At 40.5% G+C, this 9,860-nt stretch overlaps 1 protein-coding gene across 2 annotated transcripts in view; it reads right to left on the minus strand.

The window, feature by feature from the left end:
* Positions 1 to 9,860, minus strand: part of grid2 (glutamate receptor, ionotropic, delta 2) — a 530,237-nt gene that overhangs the window by 111,522 nt on the left and 408,855 nt on the right. The gene's annotated exons all lie outside the window — the stretch shown is intronic.

Genomic DNA, 9,860 nt, shown 5'->3' on the forward strand with positions numbered 1-9,860 from the left:
GACACGGATCATGTGTGTGAGTTAATTCTAGATTTGCCATTAGAAGCCGGTGCTGTATTATAACTACTTTTTGACTTATTCTTGTGGTGTTTCTCCCATGACTTTTTTTTTTTGCCCTCTTAGTTCCTGTCTGTCTGTGGTTGTGTCTTTCTTCACCTCTGGTAAAAGTGCGAAAAGTTATACCCACTCTACCACCAACTAAGTCATTATGTTTGTCTTCCCTTTATATTGTTGCTGCGTTATATCAAAGATTCAGATGAACCACCATGCATGGAGTGTTTCACACCAAATCCAGCAGCCTGAGAAAAGAAGAAGGCCAGGGACTAGTGAGTGTCAGAACCACTGTCCAGGATGAGACAACAAACATCAGTGAGTACATCAGAAAGGTGGCCACAACCGACCGCATGTTTAGTGAATAGCTCAGACAGCAGAAACACAAGAAAGAAGAGGAGCAAGGCCCCTGCACGGTGTGTATCATTGGCAGATAGAGGAAGTGGCTAACATCCAGAAGTCCGACCAGTGGCTGGACAAAGCTGGACTGAAAGACAGCACAGAGGCACTAATCATGGCAGCGCAGGAACAAGCTCTGAGCACAAGATCCATAGAGGCTGGGGTCTATCACATCAGGCAAGACCACTGGTGCAGGGGCTGTGTAAAGACGCCCCGAGACAATCCAGCATATAGGAAAAGGGTGCAAGATGCTAGCAGGCAGGGCATACATGGAACGCCATAACCAAGTGCTCGTATTGTATACAGGAACATCTGTGCCAAGCATAGCCTGGAAGATCCGAGGTCAAAATAGGAGATGCGTCCTAGGGTGGTAGAGAATGACCGAGCTAAGATCCTGTGGGACTTCCAGATGCAGACAGACAAACTGATGATGGCTAATCAACCGATAGTAATGGTGGTGGACAAGCAGAGGAAGACAGCTGTAGTGATAGATGTAGCGATACCGAATGACAGCAACATCAGGAAGAAGGAACACAAGAAGCTGTAAAAGTGCTAGAAGCTCAGAAAAGAACTGGAGACGATGTGGAGGGTGAAGGTAACAGTGGTCCCAGTGGTAATCGGAGCACTCGGTGCAGTGACCCCCCAAGCTGTGCGAGTGGCTCCAGTAGATCCCAGGGACAACATCTGAGATCTCTGTCCAGAAGAGCGCAGGCCTAGGTACAGCTAAGGTACCCTCATATAACGTGGCATTAGTCTATTTTCTACATCCTTGATGTTTCTTTGTTGTCATTACTTATGCAACCTTTTATGAGTACTTTTGTGTTTTCTTTTCTTTTCTTTTTGTGTGTGTGCTGTTTCTTTCTGTAGCCTGCCTGCCTACCTGTTTGGGTCTTTCCTCATGAGTGAACCATGACAGACAGCACTGTTGATCAATGGGGAGAGAGTAACTATCACTGGGGATTTCATCCATTACACATTTAAATGTGTTAATACTGCACGTCCACAGGTACTTTTTACATTTTTAAATTCTTATTTGATATCTCAAGCATGCGTGGGTGTACTTCACTGGCATCTTCCCAAAATCACTGAAGCACCTTTTTCAACATCTTTAAGCATTCTTGCTGTTAAACTAAGCTGATGTGTGCTTGAACTGCCAATACCAAAGTAGACATGCAGGGCTTTTATAAATGCACGCTGTGAGCAAGGTCTTGCCCTTTAAAAGAGCCTTTATTATTTTTATTTGCAACGTGCCCTCTTTGTTGCTCCTTGTAGTGGAAAATATTACAACCTTTATCATTCCTATTAGAACAGAGAGTCCAGTGACCTTAGATAATTCACACAAGAGCCTCATCAACCTTCACTGTGAGTTGGATATATGAGGGTGTGTAGGATGTACAACTGTCTTATTGTTATGTGTTAAAGCAACCATACAACATTGTTGCCGTTCCAACACTTAAATCAACAATACAGTGCTCATCTTTGCTCATCTTTCTGCATTTACCCAAATCACACAGACAAACCCAAGTAAATCAAATTCCATGCTATCCATGTTTTTGCCTGGAGAGGGAGATGTGGAGCTAAATGTAGCTCATTTCTCTATTTCATAACGGCCCAAAATACAGAGGTATCTGTAAACCTGTATTGCTCTTAATATTAGCCTGCTAGCCTTTATTTTGCAACACAGAAAAACTACTACTGAATAATTTTTTCCACAAACCCACTGTCAATACAGCCGTTAATAAAAGTGTGTGAATGTGTTTGTACACGCTACTCTTTTGCTGCGCCTGTGTGCTGTTGATACAACAGAAGCAAACTTGGAAAAGGAGATTGTGGTAACATGAAAAAGATAGAACGGTCTCACGAATAAAAACACAGGTGAGAAACAGTTAACACAAACCAAACAGCGACACTTAGGGAGGAAAAAATAGATATGGAGATGGGTGAACCTCATGCAAGACAAACAAGATGTTGATAGGTGTTAAACAAAGATGATGACACACTGTAAAAAAAAAAAATAGTTGCAGCACAGCAGTTGCCATAAGTGCTTCTAAAAGTGTGATGTGTATAATCAATAAAATATTAGTCCTGTAGCAAAATGCCGATTAGAAAACCAAAAGCAGACTCTGTTTTTCACTTTACATTCACACCTGACCACATCTGTAGGAAAACAAATCCATACAACAACACATATAGGCGACCGTGGCTCAGGGGGTTGGGAATCGCATCTGTAACCGGAAGGTCACCGGTTCGATCCCTGGGCTCTCTGTCCTGGTCGTTGTATCCTTGGGCAAGACACTTTACCCTACTTGCCTACTGGTGTTGGCCAGAGGGGCCGATGGCGCGATATGGCAGCCTCGCTTCTGTCAGTCTGCCCCAGGGCAGCTGTGGCTACAACTGTAGCTGCCTCCACCAGTGTATGAATGTGAGAGTGAATGAATAGTGGTATTGTAAAGCGCTTTGGGTGCCTTGAAAAGCGCTATATAAATCCAATCCATTATTATTATTATTATTATATAAGTCAACCTGCTCCAAAGAGAACATTATCTAAAATCCAGAAAAGGGATTATAAGCGGAACTCATAATAATAAAAAAGAAAAAGGGTTCAGCGAGACACACATTTTTACACAGACACACAGAAAAAAGCCTTTGGCTAACAGCAAAAGCACACCTGCTATGGCACTCTGTAATCCTGGCTTCCACAGAGCTGTTGAGCTATGCAGCAGTGAGCCCCAACAGTGGTAATCAAAACTCAGTGATTGTACTGAGATAAGAGTTAGTGATAGTGAAAGAGTTAAAAAATCAAAACCACATGGTTTTGCTTCATTAGTGTTTCCTGTACTGCCTAGGAATTGCCTACTGTAGTCATCTTACCCTTAAGCAAGGCACTTAATATTTATTTCTTGGGACTGCATTAATAAAACAAGAGTTCCTAAAAGACTGGTTTAATAACCACGTGCATTTGCACTAGTTAAATCAGTCAGTTGCTCCAACTACTGATGAGGTGCTAGATCCGACAGAAACAATGTGGACAGAGAATATGCACAATAACACAGAAAAGCAGTGAACCCAATGAGGCAGTCTATTGCATTCTTCATAGCATTTAGTTATAAGTCAATAAGATTAGGCAAAACATATCAATCACTAAAAGCAAAGGACTAAAGTAATAATAGAGGGTACTAATCAGGGTCAGGCTGTTTAGCCATTAATGTACACTTATAGACAAAAACACTCACCCACCCAGACCAACACGTATTACATCAAATTTCACTCCCCCACTCTCATATAGAGCCACAGTAGAACCACAATAGATGTACATAGTGCACTTTGAAAGGTATGATTCAATACCTAAATGCGTCATAGCCAACTACTACAATAATTCTTTTTTAAAGCCCACTTTCTGGTGAGGGAAGTGATCAAATTTTAATCCACATTGTTTACTGTAAATGCTCTTTCATTCTTTTGAAAAACATCTTCCTGGATCAGTTGTCCATCTGTTTGTGAGAACATAAAACTTAAAGCCGAGTTTGGGCACACTTTTTTCCATTGTCATTTAAATTGCATCCACTTAAATGGTCTTCTTTTATCAATGACATGCAAAAACAGCCTTACTGATAAGGGTATGTACACTTAACAGTACATACATTGTTTTTACATTACTATCTTCATTTTTTCTTTGACATTATAAATGGACGGTAAAGAGGAAATAAGAGACAAAGCCATAAGCTCGAAGGAGATGGAAGAACCTTTGTAATATTTCAACAAATGTAAATGTCAGTATTTTCACTTTTATCCTCTTATGCATTTGCTTCCACCTAAAAGGAGTAATAGAGGCTGCTTCACTGTAGAGGTGTGCATGTGATGAGTTAAAATGGTTGGATGACTAGCAGAGTGGCCACCAACCTCTGCTTATCTTCATAGCTCTGGATAATGGCTCTCAGCCTGACAGTATGAAGTAAATGTGCATTTGTGAGTGTTTGTGTGCCTTTGCATGTTATAACCATTAGGAAGAAGACAGCATCTAAACACGGCCATTAACATCCCACACTCTCTCTCCTTTCTCTATCACTGCTTTAATTTCCTTTTTTATTTCTCTTTTTTCATCATTTATTGCTCTCAGTTCAGTTTTTCTTTTGACAAAGCATGCTATCTCTTTGTTTCTCATTTTACCAAAATTGTGTTTCAACAACATTTGATGAATCACCATGGGCTTCTGGAAGGACATTCAAAGCTCTTCTTTGGATGCTGGATACCTTTTGTTTCATTTTCTGTTAAGATGATCCCACACTGCTTCAATAACGTTGAGGTCCAGGCTCTGGTGAGACAATTCCACGACTGATAGTTTTCCATTGTGTGTTTTTCTATCCACAATTGCGTTTACTGCATTAGCAGAGTGTTTGGAATCAACAGCTTAAAAAGGAAGCTGTTCCTGATCGTATGTTTTCTGGATGATATTGCAACAACCGTATCAACTGAGGGGCCAAATGAATCTCATAGATCCTGTGTCACATCTTTACTGGGCTTCTTCCTATTTCTTAAGGATATGACTTTCACATACTCTTCATCTTCTGCAGTTAGTTTTTTTAGGCATGAAACTCATTCTTTTGTCCTACATTTGTCCAGCCTCTTCAAATATTTTAGGGAGATGCTGCACAGCACAGCCAGTTTTTAGCTAATAGCACTTCTTGGTGCAAAACTATTATGTTATGCCTGTCAAACTGTGTTATCTTTGGCATTTTTCATAGGTTCATCTAAAGAAATGTGAACAAATGGTTTGCTTTTATAACAGGCTGCTAGTATAAAAGTGCCTAAAAATACAATTTAAAACTGGTTCGTTGCTAAGTTTTCTGTTATGTGTAGAAACAACACTGGTTCATTCTTTAATTTAGGTGGCGTTTTATGCTAGAATCATTCCTCGGTCAGGGTTAAGGGTTTAAAAAAAAAACTTGTTTAAAAATGGTCAGGTGCAAGGACTGGACTAAAAATAAGTGAAAAAGTAGTAGTATGTCCAAAGAAGATCTTTAAAAGACATTCACAAAGGCTAAGACTGCACAGTAGTGTACAAATAAAAACATCTACATTAAAGTGTCAGTCTTTCAGTATTGTTTGTCATTGTGATCTGTAAAACATTATTATAACACTGAACAAAAAATGGATATATCAGTCTCCTTCCTACTTCCAGCCACCACACTTGCATAGACTCAGACAGACCCCAGGCACTTTAAAGGATGTGTAACCACACACATTTAAAGGTAATTGGACCATCGACCAGTGCTGTGTTGGAGCCACGAGTCATTTACTGTTACAACAAACCCTTTTCTCGGAACACACATCAATGTGAACACAAACCCCGAATACTGTATGTGGATGCACAATCAAACAGCATGCAGGTATCCTCTAGCCTAAATAGCATCTTTCAATCACTAAGGGGTGCTTTGAGATTTCATGTATCTCTTATTTTCTCTCCCTGTGGCAAACACATCAAAGCACACTGTGACACAAACTGTGGCTTCTGGCCTGATTGTTACATACATGACTCGTAGCAATTCAAAATGCAGTCGATAGCAGGTGACATTTGGAAGCCATGGAGGTGGGAAAATTGTACACAGCGCTGACAGACACTATCGACTGCAACAAAATCAATATGCGTAGGAAGTTGTAAAAGTAAAACAGAGATGTATGAATAAATGTTGTCAAAATTCTGCTCTACACCTTACCTCAAATTACTGCTGGTAGACATAAGAGCAACTCCCCATGAAATTAGACCTGGGCAATTGCTGTATTAGCTGCTGCTGCACTTCCTCCCACCTTATATGATGAGCTCCACTAGTGGATAGACACAGAGAGAGATTTGATTTTGGACTTTCTAATGCAGTGTAATAATGGACTCTTGGTGTAGGCTACTCTTAGCTATTAGTATTTTATCTGCTTCACCTTCAGCAGCAGAAATACTATAGGGCTTTCCTCCATGATCATACGTGGCTCCCTCTTTTCGTTTTTGTTTCTTTTTTCCCTGTGTTAACTGGATTTCACCTGCCCAGGAGTAGGTGTTCTGCTTTCAGCATCTGTTGTGCCATAATCTTCCCTCTGTTGACTCCACTATGCAGTCATATGTTTGCCATTGCTATAAAGAGAGGGCAGCCAGACATGCGCACAGTCAAACCGAAGAGCAGTTCCACTACTCCTGTCTCCCTCCCTCTCCTCAAGTGACCCCTCTCTTACCACCACCCGAACCTCCGTTTCTCCCTTGCTAATGAGCAACATGCATGTCAGTCTACGAACAGCTTGCACACCAAGCCTTCCTTCTGTCCTCTCCCCTCCCTTGGCCATATTTGTGCTTGCTGGTTGACATGTTTTAACAAACCAACTAAAAGTCCAAGGTTCTCTCCCCACTCCATGCTCTCTACCAGTTCAGTGGCAGTCAGAGAAGCACCAGCTTGTTGCAGCAAGCAGTCCACTTGCACTAGTATGAAAACTCTGCACCACCAACTGCCTTCTCTCCACCTTATAGCGTGCAGGCTCATCCATCGGCCTCGAAAGCAGTTCCAAGCATAGCTCTAATCTATTCTATTCACTGCCTTGATTTATTTGGACAGTTTTATTCAAAAATATTCCTGCGATGAAACAATTAAAAAAACAAAACAAAACGCTAATGCCTCATTATAATCATTCTTTGATCATGACAGTCCTACACTCCTGGTGGTGGTAATAGTAACGGTAGGGCTGATTCACAGTAAGTAAAGATTTTACATCCAAATTTTTTTGCTTTTAACATCTAATGCACCATTTAAGGAATATCTTCTCAGTTCAGCTCTATCCAGCTGTGCATCTGTTTGTGGGAACAGAAGCCCAGTATGGGCACATTACTCTTTATTTCCACAGTATGTTTTGTAATTATTCAAAAAGTGCTTAAAGAGTGTTTAATTAGTAACATGAAATAATAACATTACTGAAGTTTACACCTGACCGAAGCTACAAAACTTATAAAGATACAGCTTATTTTGATAATTACTTTTTAAAATTTTGATTTCTTAATCACCCATGCTGAATTAAAGAGGTATTAAAAAGAGCAGCAAGATCAAATGAAATAAGTAAATGAACTCTACAATAATGAATTTACTTAAACAACAATATTTGCACTTTAATGCACAATAAGCCCGCCCTCTCCGTCTTTCTCTCAGCTAACACAGGGTGCTTGTCTCACCACTTACACTAGGTCTGCAACACCAGCTGCCCATTCTCTACCTCATAGTCTGTGTGCTCATCCACTCTAGCATGAAAACTACTTCCAAGTGTACAGGAATTCTCGTCTCCTCTCTTCCCTTCTTTCACTTACTTGTGTTATTTTATTTTGCTGTTTGGTGTTATTAAAATAAAATTATAAAATATAGCAAAGCATGCCGCATTCCAATCATTGTGTCTTTGAACACAAAAACTGCAACCTGAATGGCAATTAAAATCAAAAAGCCACTTTACTCTGTCCTGCCCTTCCATCAATTTCCTAAACAGAATTGAATTTGAGGGACACAATTAAAAGAACAAAAGCTATACTGATGGAAAATTGTTGATTAAGTGTGTCATGTAAAAGCTAATAATGTAAAAAGAAACACATTTTTTTCTAAAGAGATTTTTTTTTCCAGCATAGTTGAATTCATAATGTCTTCAGTCAACAGAACAACATTAGTGGAGACTTTCTTGTTTTCCTTGTAGTGATAACGTTTGTCAAAAGAGAGGTTGTCAAAGGAGCTTGCAAAGAAAAGCGTCTGGACTTCTTTAAGTTGCTTGAAGACATTTCACCTCTCATCCGAGAAGCTTCTTCAGTTCTAAGGTCAAATGGTGGGGAGTCCCAGATTTAAACCTAGTGGGAGTTTCCCCCCACAGAGGGACAAAGGGACCCCCTGATGATCCTCCATTCGCCTGAGCCAAGGTGTGAAAATGGGTGTGGGTCCCAATCAGCCAGGGTTTCGGGTAAGGTCATTGTGAAACCTGGCCCCACCTTATCATGCGAATTCCTGAGGTCAGATGGCCCAGGATGTGAGTGGGCGTTAAAGCGTCTGGGGAGGGATCTCAAAACTGGATTATAGATGAGAGACAGTTGGTGTCGTAAGCCTTTTTTGGGGGGATACTCCCACTAGGTTTAAATCTGGGACTCCCCACCATTTGACCTTAGAACTGAAGAAGCTTCTCGGATGAGAGGTGAAACGTCTTCAAGCAACTTAAAGAAGTCCAGACGCTTTTCTTTGCAAGCTCCTTTGACTACGATGACCTGGATGACTGAGAACCTTCACAGACAAAAGAGAGGTTATAGCAATGCCCAGCAATTGCCTCTTGACCCCCTTCTTCTCTCCTGAGGAAAAACAAAATTCCATTGCTTACCGATATTATTTACATAACAGCAAAGCTTAGTCTTTATTTGTACATTCATATTACACATTGTATGCCTTTAACTAAATGGTCACAGCAAGTCAAATCAAAAATTCAATAGAGAATTCATATAGAATGTGATCTATATTGCAAGATATTTAAGTGACTTTGATTGTGGCATAGTTGTTGGTGCCAGACAGGTTGCTCTGAGTGTTTCAGTAAATGCTGATCTACTGGGGTTTCCCCACACAACCATCTCTGTGGTTTGGAGTGATCCAAAAAACGAAGAAAATATCCAGTGCAGTGAATGGCAGGAGAACATGCCCTGTTGACATCAGCGGTTAAAGGAGAATGGCTAAACTACTTTAAACTGATAAAAAGGTCAAGGTAAGTCACATAACCACTTGTTACAACCAAGGTATGCAGAAAAGCAAGCTCAAAAGGTCAAACTTCAAAGCAGATTAGCTCTAGAAGCAGAAGAGCACACCGGGTGCCTTCCTTCACCTACTTCAGTAGAATTCACACAGACTAACCAAAACTGGATAACAGAAGATGAGCTGGACTGATGAGCCTCAATTTTTGCTGCAACATTCAGATAGTAGGTTCAGAATTCACCCTAAACACGAAAGCATGGATACATCCTGCTTCATATCATCCCACTGGTGGTGGTATAACATTTTGGGGGATATTCTGTTTAAACCATGTGGCCTCTTAGTACCAACTGAGGAGATTGTTGCTGATTATGTCCACAAAACATCACAAACTAACAGCTACCTGCCTTGGAAGACATCTCAACCTCCTGCTGTTGGAAGAAAAACAACAACAACAGTATACTGGAAGGCTCATCATCTCTTTGAATCATTACCCTCAGGAAAACGTTACCAGTCCATTAAAACATGCACCAAAAAATTCATCAACAGTTATACCCTAAAGCCATTACCATCCTGAACAATGGACTGAAGCACACCCCTATATACAAAACGTGCAGCAATTACAATAACAGGAGTAAATCACAATGTGGACTTTATGAATGCATACAGTGGCAATGA

The sequence above is a fragment of the Pundamilia nyererei genome, unplaced genomic scaffold (genome assembly GCF_000239375.1).
Source record: "Pundamilia nyererei isolate P.nyererei 1_Seehausen unplaced genomic scaffold, PunNye1.0 scaffold00006, whole genome shotgun sequence".
Taxonomy (NCBI): Eukaryota; Metazoa; Chordata; class Actinopteri; order Cichliformes; family Cichlidae; genus Pundamilia; species Pundamilia nyererei.